Here is a 12,990-nt window from a genome sequence, read left to right on the forward strand (position 1 = left end):
GTTGTTGAGCAGAACTATGGCCCTTATTCTGATGGACGGATGCGCATTTCGGACAGGAACCGAGTGTTTTTAGCCCCGCCTATTGTACGGATCGCTCACACCGTCCGAATGCGGTAAAACGCCGACTGAACGGACCGCGAGTGGATGTTTCATGTGAACACCTCCTACATCTGTGGGAACCTCCACCATCCTCCGATGGTCGCCGACCATCGAATGATGGACCGAGTGGTCAGACAGCACCGAGTGCTCCAGACCACTCGGACATTTCTCCGTATGAAAGCCGGGATATGGGCGGGCAGCTGACATCCGGCTATGTCAGCTGTCCGCCCCTACATGTGCATCACGGCCGGATTACCATACAATCGCCCAGCGTTTTCATGGGAACGCCCATGAAACACGGGGCATACGCATATGGTAATGAGCCCAAACAGACCTTCACCCCCCCCCCCCACGAATAGTTCCGTACGATAATTTTCTGCACGGACCTCACGCCGTGTTCGTACGTGTGAGGCGTTCGCACATGCGCAGATACACCTCTGCACATGCGCAAACACCAACCATCGGCCGTCCATCCGCTCTTGGAGCCATCCGACTCAATAAGAATAAGGGCCTATGTTTGGTAAAGATTAATCACGCTGGGCATTGCTGGGTTGAGTGGGAGTTTCTCTTACAGATGGATCATCTAGGAATTGTATTTCGCTGTTTTGTGATGGTCTATGTCGTTGTCTTTAGTTGTGTTGCGAGTGCAACCACTGTAGGCAGAGATTGATATAACTGTGTTTGAGCTGCTTGTTACTAGTAATACGGAGGGACCCCCACAGTGCCACACCCAGCTCATAGACACAAAGCTGGTTGATGATGATTTTGTATTTGACCATTTCATTACGTGTAACACATAGAAGCACTACACGCCTCACCCAGATATGTGCACAACACACAGCTCACCGGCATGTCTATTTGATTGTTCTATTTTGAAATAGTGGGGAATTCATTATTTGCATACTTTTATTTTTTTTGCTAGTAAATCTAAGTTTGCAGAACACGAGTAGAGATATCTACAACAGACAGAGTTTTAGTCCGGTTATAAAAATCTTTACAAAGACTGCTGGGCATCAAATAGGCCACCAAGAAGCAGAAAATAAATGGATTTAGTCATTAAAGAAATCACTTGATTGAAAAAATGAATGTTATATTGTAGAATGAGACCAAATCCCAGCATGATTCTCTTTTCCTTGAATATCTGTATATACTGGGATGTTATCCCAGTATATTACAGTCATGTAAATGTAGTGACCCTTTTCTTTGCTTCCTGTCTTGATGGCTACATACCGTATTTAGGCAGTCCGAATTGTACAACAAGGTTGAATGTGGCAAGTTGTCCAATCTCTGACCTTTATTCTCTCATAAATATAATTCATGATTGCCTATGTTGTGTGTAATATTCATGTTTTTTAATAGGTTTGATAGCAAACAAGTTTCAAGGATAAAGGGGAAGATTTACCACGTTTAATTCTGGGTACACGTTATATAATTATCTGGGCAATCCGTCTGATATTGGCCGATTTGCCCACATCATTGTACTGTGTGACTGATCTGAAAATATTGATCGGTCGGAAATGCCAAATCACCCATGATGCACTATATTAAAGTGTATGCCCTACTGTGAACGTACGCTTTGTGATAGATCTCACAGTGGGCGGGATGGAAAAATGCGTTAAAAACCCCATTATTGTGCGTTTATCGCATTTTAGTATGCAGGAAAACCCGCACGCTGAGTTTTCGGTGCAGGGGGGTATCCCCAGCAAAAGCTGGTGATCTCCTATAGAAGCCTATGGGCTTCGTAATGCGACCTGCCACCGCCCTGCATGGACCCCCGCCGACCCCCCTCACCTGTGTCCAGGCAGCCTCCTGCTTTGCTGCCCAGACCAGTGACCTCCTCCTCCCTAGGCACGTACATCCTCTTCCGGGAGCAGGGAGGAGGAGGTGGAGCCCGCACCACAGCAGCCGGGTAAGAGGAGTGGGGAGACGCCGGAGACCCGCTCACCCTCCGCCGACTGCTTCGCAAAGCGCATTTGCTTGTAATTGTTATTTTTCGAGCAGATCTTCTAGAATGGGGCTGATTGGTCTGTACTTTAACTCTCTACTTTATCTCTCTCTCTGTGCTTGGATAAACCTTCTTAAAAATGGAGTTATCATACCAGCTGAGGTCTGGTTACTTTTGCCCCTGCAATGGCACTTCCTCGGAGGCTTGAAACTCACCATAAAGTCCTAAACCATCCCTTACCCATGGGTTTCATGACTCAGAAGTTCTGTTGGGAAGAAAATCGTTAAGCCTCCCGTTGACCTGCTAAACTATTTTATGCATGATACTTTATCACTATAAATGCTTCTCATGATTAAACTGTCATGTATGAGGATAAAAGGGTTGAACAAATCAAAATCTGGTGTGTTGAAAACTAATTATACTCCCTCTAAATGATGCCTTATACTCACTGTTAAACCCCAGCAGAACACTAATATTTCATTTACAAGCTGATTAAGAAGTGTTCAGTTATTACTCGACTTGTTGCAGCCTAAATTAATTAGAGTACTGTAAACCAAACGATCCTCTGTCTTATCTGGTGAATTCATTAAGAGCAAAACTCGATGCAGCTTAATGTAACGAAAAAAGTCACAATGTTACTGCTTAAAAATAAATGAGCTACAGTATTTTTCTTTAAATAAAACAGAAAGAAAAAAAATGATGGTTATAGCGTGTCATGGCTAAGGTTATTTGTGAACCCGGACTAGGACGAACTGCCGGTAGGCTGGGGTAACGGGAGCAAGGATGGCGGGTTTAATATAAAACTAGTCCATAAGACATGACAGTGAATAAGTCTATGGCTAGGATGATGAAGCGGGTGCTGGGGAATCCAGCAATGCAGGGTAGTGAAGTTTTATTAGCATACATGCTAATCTTTCCTTATATGCCCATCTTTTTTTCTTTTTCCTCCCCTCTTCCCCCCCTCACGCTTCTCCGTTTTTTACTCCACACCCTTGTTTTCCTACACACTTTTCATGGCACATTCGGGATGCGGTCATTTGGTCTACAGCATGATGGCCGACAGTCATTAGGTCGACACCATTAGGTCGACATGGGAAAAGGTCGACATGGGGAAAGGTCGACATGGTTCTAGGTCGAAAGGTCATAAGTTCGACAGGTCGTTAGTTCGACAGGTCATTAGTTCGACATAGTCTAGGTCGACAGTGAAAAGGTCGACATGGGGTTTTTCACTATTGTTTGAGCCGACATGTGCCGACAGGCGGTATTTCATGCCCTGCCATCCACTAGGGCGTGGGGGGAGAATAAAGCAGTGTGCCAAGCGTAGCGAGCGATGCGAGGGGATGTGGTGCACTTTAAACTGTGTCCATGTCGACTGTGTTGACATTCAGGTTAAAAAAAACAGTGAAAAACCCCATGTCGACCTTTTGACTGTCGACCTAGACACTGTCGAACTAATGACCTGTCGAACTGACGACCTGACGAACTAATGACCTTTCAACTTAGAACCATGTCGACCTTTTCCCATGTCGACCTAGACCCATGTCCACCTTTTTTCGTGTCGACCTAATGGTGTCGGCCTAATGACTGTCGACCATCATGCTGTAGACCAAATTATCCCAACCCGCCCATTCTCACTCGCCGGATCTTTCGCCATTTTCATCCTTTCTTCCGGTACACTTCTCCTATAGTCGCATGCATTTGTATTTGCATTTTTATCTTCTTTATTTAATCATTTATTTTTCTCAGTCATTCATTCACCCATATATTTTATAATCCACGCCTCATCCCTCACACATAATCGCACATTTTCCAAATATATTTTTCCATGTATTTGTACTCCATTGTCCACCTCAATTCCTATCTTCCATAAACATCCTACAACCCACCTTGACCGATACCTTATGACAGATATTTAGCATATTGCTATCAGGGCTGCCACTATGAATTTGAGGGGCCCGGGACTGATTTCCATTCCGGGTCCTCAGAAATAACATTGTACAGGGCCCCAATATTTCTGTTGCCGGCCCTGGGCCCTAGAAGGGAGGGAATCCAAGTTATCTGTTAATTGCAACTTCAAAATCTTTAAACCCAATTTATCATCTCTAAAGTATAAAATAACAGACCAGGAAACAAAAAGACTAAGAGGTAGGGATAAAGCAAATGCGTTACTGCAAAGTGAAGCAAGGTGGACTCACCGCTTAACTACGCTAACACCGGCTGGTCTAAATAAAAATCTAAGCCTTAATTGCTTTTTGTGATTACTGTTAATCTGTACTCCAGCTTGTATGTACTGAAGTTATTTGATTAAGTGATTTGTTTTAAAAAAAAAAATATGTGACTTGTATACATTGTATACATTTGTAAACCGCTGCTACATTTTGGTTCTGGGCTCATTGTTACATCGTTATTATTTTTCTAGGTTACCGACATTGTTCTATATACTGTATGCTAACATGTGTCGCTGTGAGGTGATGTCATTTATTTATTTATTAACTTTCTTATACAGCGCAGCAAGTTCCATTGAGTTCTACAATTAAATATAGGGATCAAATAAACTGGGTAGTTACAGACAGTAAAAAGGGTAGGACATGTTCACAGCTACTAATCTACAGAGAGCTTGTATAGGTTCTTGGTGGGCTGTATGATATGGGGACCCAGGAATGTTGGTGTGGGATGGAAAGATGAGAGAGAAAATAAGTCAGGATATGTTGTACTACTATACAGTGCGGATAATTGGATAAGAAAGGTTTAATGGAGGCTATGTGGGCGGTTCAGGAATTTGATAAATTTGCCTGAATACAGTAGGTGAGTTTTCAGGCAGTGCTAAAAGGCTAAAGACTAGAGGAGAGTCTAATTGTGCATGGGTATTCCACAGAGAAAATTCCTGCAATCCTACATGGGAACAAATAATGTATGTGAATGAGAGGTGTAGATCTTGTGAAGATCGAAGAGGTTGAGTTAGGAGATATTTGAGATAAGAAAAAAGACATATTTTGGTGTCTGTTGGTATTTTTGTCTGTTCTAGTTTGGTTTTTGGCCTTGTGTGTAAAAGAATTAAAGTAAAATAAGGTACTTATTTCCTAGCATGGCGCCCGTCTCATTGATTGTATGCCTTACTTAAGGCATACAATCAATACAATTGAAACAATATTTTAATTGTATGGATCTCATCTTATGCATCTCATGGATCTTATGCATCCATAAGATGCATGAGATCCATGGGATCCATAAGATGCTATAAGAAAAAATTTGTGAGCCCCCAATAACCACTGTTAACGCCACCAACACTATCAACGCCAACCCGAAGCGTGGAGAGCGCAGCGAGCCCGTGAGGGATGGTGGTACGCATCCTCCAACCTTTTCATACCCCCACTATCCACGTCGGTGTGGAGTTGAATTCATATAGTGTGGCGAGCGCAGCGAGCCACCGAGCCCGAATCGTGGCGAGCGCAGCGAGCCCCGCGAGGGGACGCGGACTACTTCACATGTATTCCGCATCCCCACACTATATAAAATCAACTCCACGCCGACGTGGATAGTGGGGGTATGAAAAGGTCGGAGGACGCGTACCGCTGCGCTCGCCACGCTTCGGGTTGGCGTCAATAGTGGGGTGGCGTTTTTTTGCGAAAGCTTAGAGCAGCCAATTTCTCCCAGGAGAATTTGATTAGGTTTTATAAATGTGTAATTGAAAGCATCCTCCCGTGACCAAGCTATTTGCGAAACGTACGTTGGGGCTACCGGATCACGTGGTGCACCGACGTGGCCGGCTTCCAGCAGGCGAGGAAGACGCAGGAGCTACAGCGCACTCACACACAGACGGCTGGATTCATGCTACTTACCAGGACGTTCTACACACGCCGCTGAGGTAACCGCTGGACTGGTCCAGCGGCTTTCTTTATCATCTATACCCAATCCGCACTGTGTTTTCCGTCTGATGGCACTAGCTATCCCGACCATGGGGTGCCACTGACGTTCCTGATATTCCTATTGCACAATTCCTTAACAGCGCTATAACTACAGGAATACTCCTGATTGTTAACATGACAGTATAGATATCAGCTCATACATTGTTTTTGCTACCTATCGATACTATTTTCTGATTTTTTCTAAATTACTGCCATTCATACTTACCTTCCAAACCTGCGTGGAGAGAAAAAGGTTCCCCCATGGTACCAAGTGACCTATGATTTTACAAAAAACAAAATTACCTATATATTGGTATAAAAACAAAAAATGAGGATCACTATCTGGGTACACTGAGGGAACATTATTTCCAAACATTACTTTATATATTTTTGCAAATAGCCTTTTAAAGTTAATCATCTAAGCTGCTTGGATTCCATATATCTTTTAATGCATATCTATTAAAAATTGGTCTTAAATCTAGTATCAACCCATACACTATGGGTCTGTGATTGAAGAGTGCCCCCAAAAAGGGTTTTTCTTTTTCTCTTTTTACCTCCCTTGGTACCAGCAAACATCTAATAAACGGTTAAGGTGTATTAGATCCAGAACCTAACGTTTGAAAAAAAGCTTCTTCCCAGCTGCAGTTACCGATTTTAAACAAAATTGTTAATCTGTTCTTGTTTCTGTGTCCAAGATTATAATTTCGTTGTTTTACAATTTTTTTATTGTGTTGCAATGACAATAAATATTATCTTATCTTATCTTATTTCACCCATGAGGGGGGGTTAGCAATTAAAATTGGGGTTTTGGGGGCTTTTTACATTGGAATAAATGTAAAATTGGGTCTCAGGGACCATTTCACATTGATTCCAATGTAAAAATCTCTGACAGATAAAACTAACCAATGAATATACGAATTCACATTATGTCGTGACAGTATCTTCATGCTGCTTACTCGTCATGTTCGTTTTGTTTTGCATGGAAGTCATCCAGACAGAAAGATATCAAAGATGAACACAATGAACATTGAAGGAATAAGCTACTCTCTCGTCAGTCCTTGTAAACAAAAAATGAAATTCCTTCAGGCTTCAACCTGGCCAACATACACCTGCCAGCAAGGGGGTGGTGAGATTATCACCTTGAATTTGGAACCTGCTCCAGTTAGAATAAAATGCTGCAGTCAGATAAGATTGACAATGTTTTCTCTTGTTTAACATTGGCAAGAAATCTCCTGATACAACAAGCAGGTCTCTCATCATCAGAAACACCTGTGGTTCTGTTCTTGTCTGCACTGACAGAGACAAGAACATCATTGTGGTGAGCAGGATCCTGGGATGCAGAAAATAAAGGTTGAGCATGCCTGGAATTTCTTCTTGCCATACCTGCTGCAGATCTGACGCATATTACCACTATTGTATGTATAATGAGTTATATTACTTATTAGCCCTTTTTAAATGTCTCCAGAAGTTTTTTCACTGCACCACTGGGTTTATTATAACCCTGGTCTACTAAATACAGTATATACAGTATAATGATTAATGGTCGACACGTTATCAGATTACTGCGGCCACGGGATGCGGTCATTTGGTCTACAGCATGATGGTTGACAGTCATTAGGTCGACACCATTAGGTCGACATGGGAAAAAGTCGACATGGGTCTAGGTCGACATAGGAAAAAAGTCCACATGGTTCTAGGTCGAAAGGTCATCAGTTCGACAGGTCATTAGTTCAACAGGTCATTAGTTCGACAATGTCTAGGTCGACAGTCATAAGGTCGACATTGGGGTTTTTCAGTTTTTTAAACTGACATGTGCCGACAGGCGCTATTTCATGCCCTATCATCCACTAGGGCGTGGTGGGAGAATAAAATAGTGTGCCGTGCCCAACGCATTGCGAACACAGCGAGCTATGCGAGGGGATGCGGTGCACTTGAAACTGTGTCCATGTCGACTGTGTTGACATTCAGGTAAAATAAAAGTGAAAACCCCCATGTCGACCTTTTGACTGTCGACATAGACATTGTCGAACTAATGACCTGTCGAACTAACGACCTGTCGAACTAATGACCTTTGGACCTAGAGCCATGTCGACCTTTTCCCATGTCGACCTAGACCCATGTCGACCTTTTTCCATGTCGACCTAGTGGTGTCGACCTAATGACTGTCGACCATCATGCTGTAGACCAAATGATCCCAACCCGCTGTCACTGGCATAACATTTCCCTGATGGTCGGCCATTTTATTCAGACGTTTCTGTCCCTCCAGCAGAGCCAATCACAGGAAACCAGCAGGTTACGTAGGGTAATTTGGGGAATGGCGCAAGATACAACCACTATGGTTATGCTGGGTACACATTAGAGGACACCGCGAATGATGCAATGTCATCATCCATTACCCTTGAACCGGTTGGAACTCATTGGCAAATGATATAGGGCCAAATTATGGGTCATTCGTTCGGATACGCATCCGATCAAACAAACCGCGCACCCACACGGTGAGCGAAGACACGCCTACGTTCGGACGGACTAACACATAAGAGGGAGTGGCGTGATAATGCACGTACGCCACCGTGTGCCGATGGAACTCACAAAGTTCGCACGGTCTTCCTGCGTGCGGACAGCCGGACAGCCGACCAAACGCCCTCTGCTGGTGTTTAACACGACCCAGCACGATTCTGCACGGAACTCATGCTCAATAACCAATTACCCAAACTGGATGTTGTTTATTGCAAACAAATGTGTGTGTAAATATACAATCGATAGGAAGGCACGCAGGGTAGTGTAAAAGTGTGCTTCCCGTGTTGTTGGCATGTAGGTAGATAATTGATTGGTTAGATAAAGCTGTATGCTGTTGGGGCGTGTACTGCGCGCAGCTGAACGTCTTTTAGCCATGTGCATGTTGATTGCCTGGGCGAACGATGGCCGATCCTGCGGTTGCTGATTGGCTGGTCAACGAAGCTTGAGACTTGCTTTTTTTTTAAGAGTGTTTTAGATGTGAGAGGCTCCGATCGCTCAGAGATTCGTGCGAGGCCAACGCCCAGCACTTGTTGTCACCACCCACAAGCACGTCCCCTGTTAACGCCCAGTTTTGCCCACTTTTGCTGCCGCGCCCTGTAATACACCCACATTACGCCCACTGTGTCCGACCGTGCACGGCTTTGTTTTATTTCCTCGCTGTGTTTCGTCCGTGCACGGTGGTGGGTGGCCGCATATGCGCATTGCGAACGGTACGCATGCGCAGTGGGATGAAAAACGCGATCCGTCCAAATTCTTATTTGTCTGACTCAATCAGAATAATGGCCACAGTGCATACACACTGAGCAATTTAGCAAACAATATAGTTCAGTGGCCATGTCCAGGAACATGCTGTTGATGATATAAGGCCAGATGTATCAAGCTTCAAAAGTGATAAAATGGAGAGTGATAAACAGCCAACCAACGAGCTCCTAACTGTCATTTTTCAAACCCAGCCTGTAACATGGCAGGCAGGAGCTGATTGGCTGGCTGTTTATCACTCTCCATTTTATCACTTTTTGAAGCTTGATACATCTGGCCCATAGGGTGAAATTTAATAGGATGAGAGATTCAGAAAGTGAGAGATTTGGTTTTGCAGTGTAAATGATCGTGGCTTTAAAAAAACTGGAGATTTCTTAGTAAATCTCTCACTTTCTGAATCTCTCATCCTATTACATTTCACCCATAGCATCAGTTCTCAAATTGTGGGTCCTGGCCAGGGACGGACTGTGCCACTGAATCGGCCCTGGTACAGATGGAGCCGCTGCCGTCCTTGCCACCGGTCCCCACCACCTCTCCTGCCGTCGCCGCCGGTCCCCCTTGCTGCCCCGACCCCCCCCCCCCCCCCCCCGAACTTTGCAGCGTCTCCCTGAAGCGGAGACGGCAGGGAGATGCTGCCCAGCCGCCGCGATACTGGGGCACGCATGCGTCCCTATCGCTGACGCTCGCCAGTGAAAGGGATCTGGCGGGCGCCGGCCAAGGATGAGCGGCGCTACATCTGTATTTGTGCACACGCGTGACGTGAAGTGCGTGCACAAATACCAGGTGCGTACACACATGCACAGTAGCATCCATTTCAGCATGGAGACTCAGCATGGGGACTCAGCATGGGGACTCAGCATGGGGACTCAGCATGGGGACTCCATGTTGCTGACCAGCTGATGACTTCTCTAATCTCTCATCCAGTGTTTCAACTGAAAAATCCTTTGTCCTGTTGCACATTTGTGGTGACCACTCTGCGGTAACTTGTTGGCGTCCTCTCATCATTTTTAGTGTCTGATGGAGCAAATAGTTTGAGAGCTCCTGCAGTATAGTCAGGATTTTGCTGCATGTACAGAAGACAGAGGGGGTCGTTATCAACCTGTGGGAGCGCGCATTGTCAACAATGTAAGGTCTGATTCAGAGCCCACAACAGAAGTGCGGAAATTGGCATTGGAAATTACTGATGGTGGAATATTGATAACGCTGAGGATCACCGATAAAACTGGAAGGTCACAGATGTTCTATGAAGAATAAATAACAAAGGAGCTGAAGAAATCACAGATGATGCTGAAGAAGAATCGATGGTGAATACCGATGGTTAAACATCGATGAAGCTGAAGCATTATAAATGATGTTGGATAATCGCCGATGGCAAATACCGATGACGGAACATTGATGGAGCTGAAGAATACCGATGTGTTAGGAAGTCACCGATGGCGGAACATCTGGACTGAGCATACCCTTTCTGAATGATATTGATGCCAATATCTTCTAGTGAGTATGGGCCCAAAAATCCCAATTTAGCAGAAATAGAAAGAGGTCACTGTGACTGGTGTAAAATTAATCCATAAAGAAAGGAATGGTTTTTTTTAATTGAAATATAACAAGCTACAAAACACAATAAAGCAACAATGTATAAAAATGTATAAATATGTATGTATAAATGTATAAACATAGGATACACTATCTGCTGAAGTATTGGTATCAATTTGTGCAACTAATTGTTGCAACTAATGAAGAATTAGTCCCAACATGAGGCAGTCCGGTGCTTAGCTAAAATAATATAATTGGAGAGGTATATGGGGGAAATTTTATAAGATGAGAGATTCAGAAAGTGAAATATTTGGTGAGAAATCTCCAGTTTTTTTAAAGCGGCAATCATTTACACTGCAAAATCAAACTGGTTTTGCTAATGATTGCCGCTTTAAAAAAAAAACCTGGAGATTTCTCACCAAATATTTGCTCAGACACCGTCATCAGTTTTCTTTACCCTATGGCATTAATGCATAGTTGGTCACCGGCGGTGGCGCTTGTGTGCGCCTCCATTTCCGGAAGTTTCATTAATGTTTAATTGTGAAGGACTCGGTCTTATGTAATTCCGGTTTCCTGCTGAAGTGATGTTAATATACGGTTGCTAGGAAACGGATGCTGGTGTTCTGACTGATTAGATAATTAAAGACATGTGTGATGCTAATTCAAAAAAGCAATTATATAATCGAATTGTTTATTATCTTTCCGAGAGGTACTATACAGTCTGTCCTTGCCCTTTGTAAATATCTTTGGAGCATAAGCAATACTATATCTGTTTTCAGAATTCTTTGCTTTATTCTATGAAATAGTAACGGCCTCCGGGAGAGACAAATGCTTTTCATTGTATGACTTTTAAAGGAGGGTTAAAGCATTATTTCAATTCACTGTATTATAGTTTTTGATACATGTAACATACCCCCCCCCCCCCACCTCGGGTATGGATCATTAGGTCTACAAGAAGTTGGTCGACAAGCATTGGGTTGACACCATTAGGTCAACATGCAGAAAGGTCGACATGGGTCTAGGCCGACCTGGGTCTAGGTCGACAGGTCCTTAGGACGACACACGCATTAGGTTGGCATGGGGTGTTTCACTGTTTTTTGACCCGAATGCCTACACCGTCGACATGGACACTGAAACATAGCACCGCGTCCCCTCTCATGGCTTTCCGCGTTCGCCATGCTTCGGGCACGATGCCTCGCTGCGCTCGACACACTATTTTATTCTCCCGCCACACATGGTAGGGCATGAAATACCGCCTGTCGGCACATGTCGGCTCAAAAAAACAGTGAAAAGCCCCATGTTAACCTTTTGACTGTCCACCTAATGCTTGTGTCAAATTAAAAACCTGTCAACCTAGACTCATGTCGATCTAGACCCATGTCGACCTAGACTCATGTCAACCTTTCTGCCTGTCGACCTAATGGTGTCGACTCAATGGTTGTTGACCTAATGACCGTATTTGCCCCCCCCCCCTCTATGCACCACTGGTGCCATGTTCATTCTGTACAGTAAATATCATTGTTTTGTGAAATGTGCAATAATATGGAAGTTAGATTAACATTGGTTGTTTTATATAAGCGACTTTGATGAATGCTAAAGGGGCTCACAAATAAACAGGTAATTTCAGTATAAGCAACAGAAAATTCTGTTAAAAATTAACCCGCCCCTCAAATATATCAAACCAGCTTCTGTTTACTGCCTTTCATGAGAATTAGTTTGGTTTGAGTGGGTGCAATCTGTCCGTATTACACAGGACATGTAGCAGCAACAGAAATATTTCCCTTAATTCAGGCATTCTGTAAATCACTCTTTCCAAGTTTTTACTTTCTAAATTGCCTCAGTCTAATTGACTGTCTAAGAACTTTTAGATCTTAAGGTGCCCATACACGATGCGATTATCGCATGCGTTTTGTACTTTCAAAGTAATAATAATAAAGGCACTTGTTTCCTAGCACGGCGCCCATCGCATCGCATATCATAAGGCATACAATGGTATGCGATGCGATGCAACACGATGGCCCCCGATGTCATACAATGTTAAAATTGTATACCATTGTATATGGCATACAATGCCATACAATGCGATGGTATACGATTTTAAATTGTATAAGCACCCTAATGGGTGCTTTCAATGTGAAATGGCCCCCCTATAAGATTAATAATTGTATAACCACCGTAATGGTTGCTTACAATGTTAAAAACACCGCCACGACACCCCCACTATCAACGCCA

The sequence above is a fragment of the Crinia signifera genome, chromosome 9 (assembly GCF_055691185.1).
Source record: "Crinia signifera chromosome 9, ASM5569118v1, whole genome shotgun sequence".
Taxonomy (NCBI): Eukaryota; Metazoa; Chordata; class Amphibia; order Anura; family Myobatrachidae; genus Crinia; species Crinia signifera.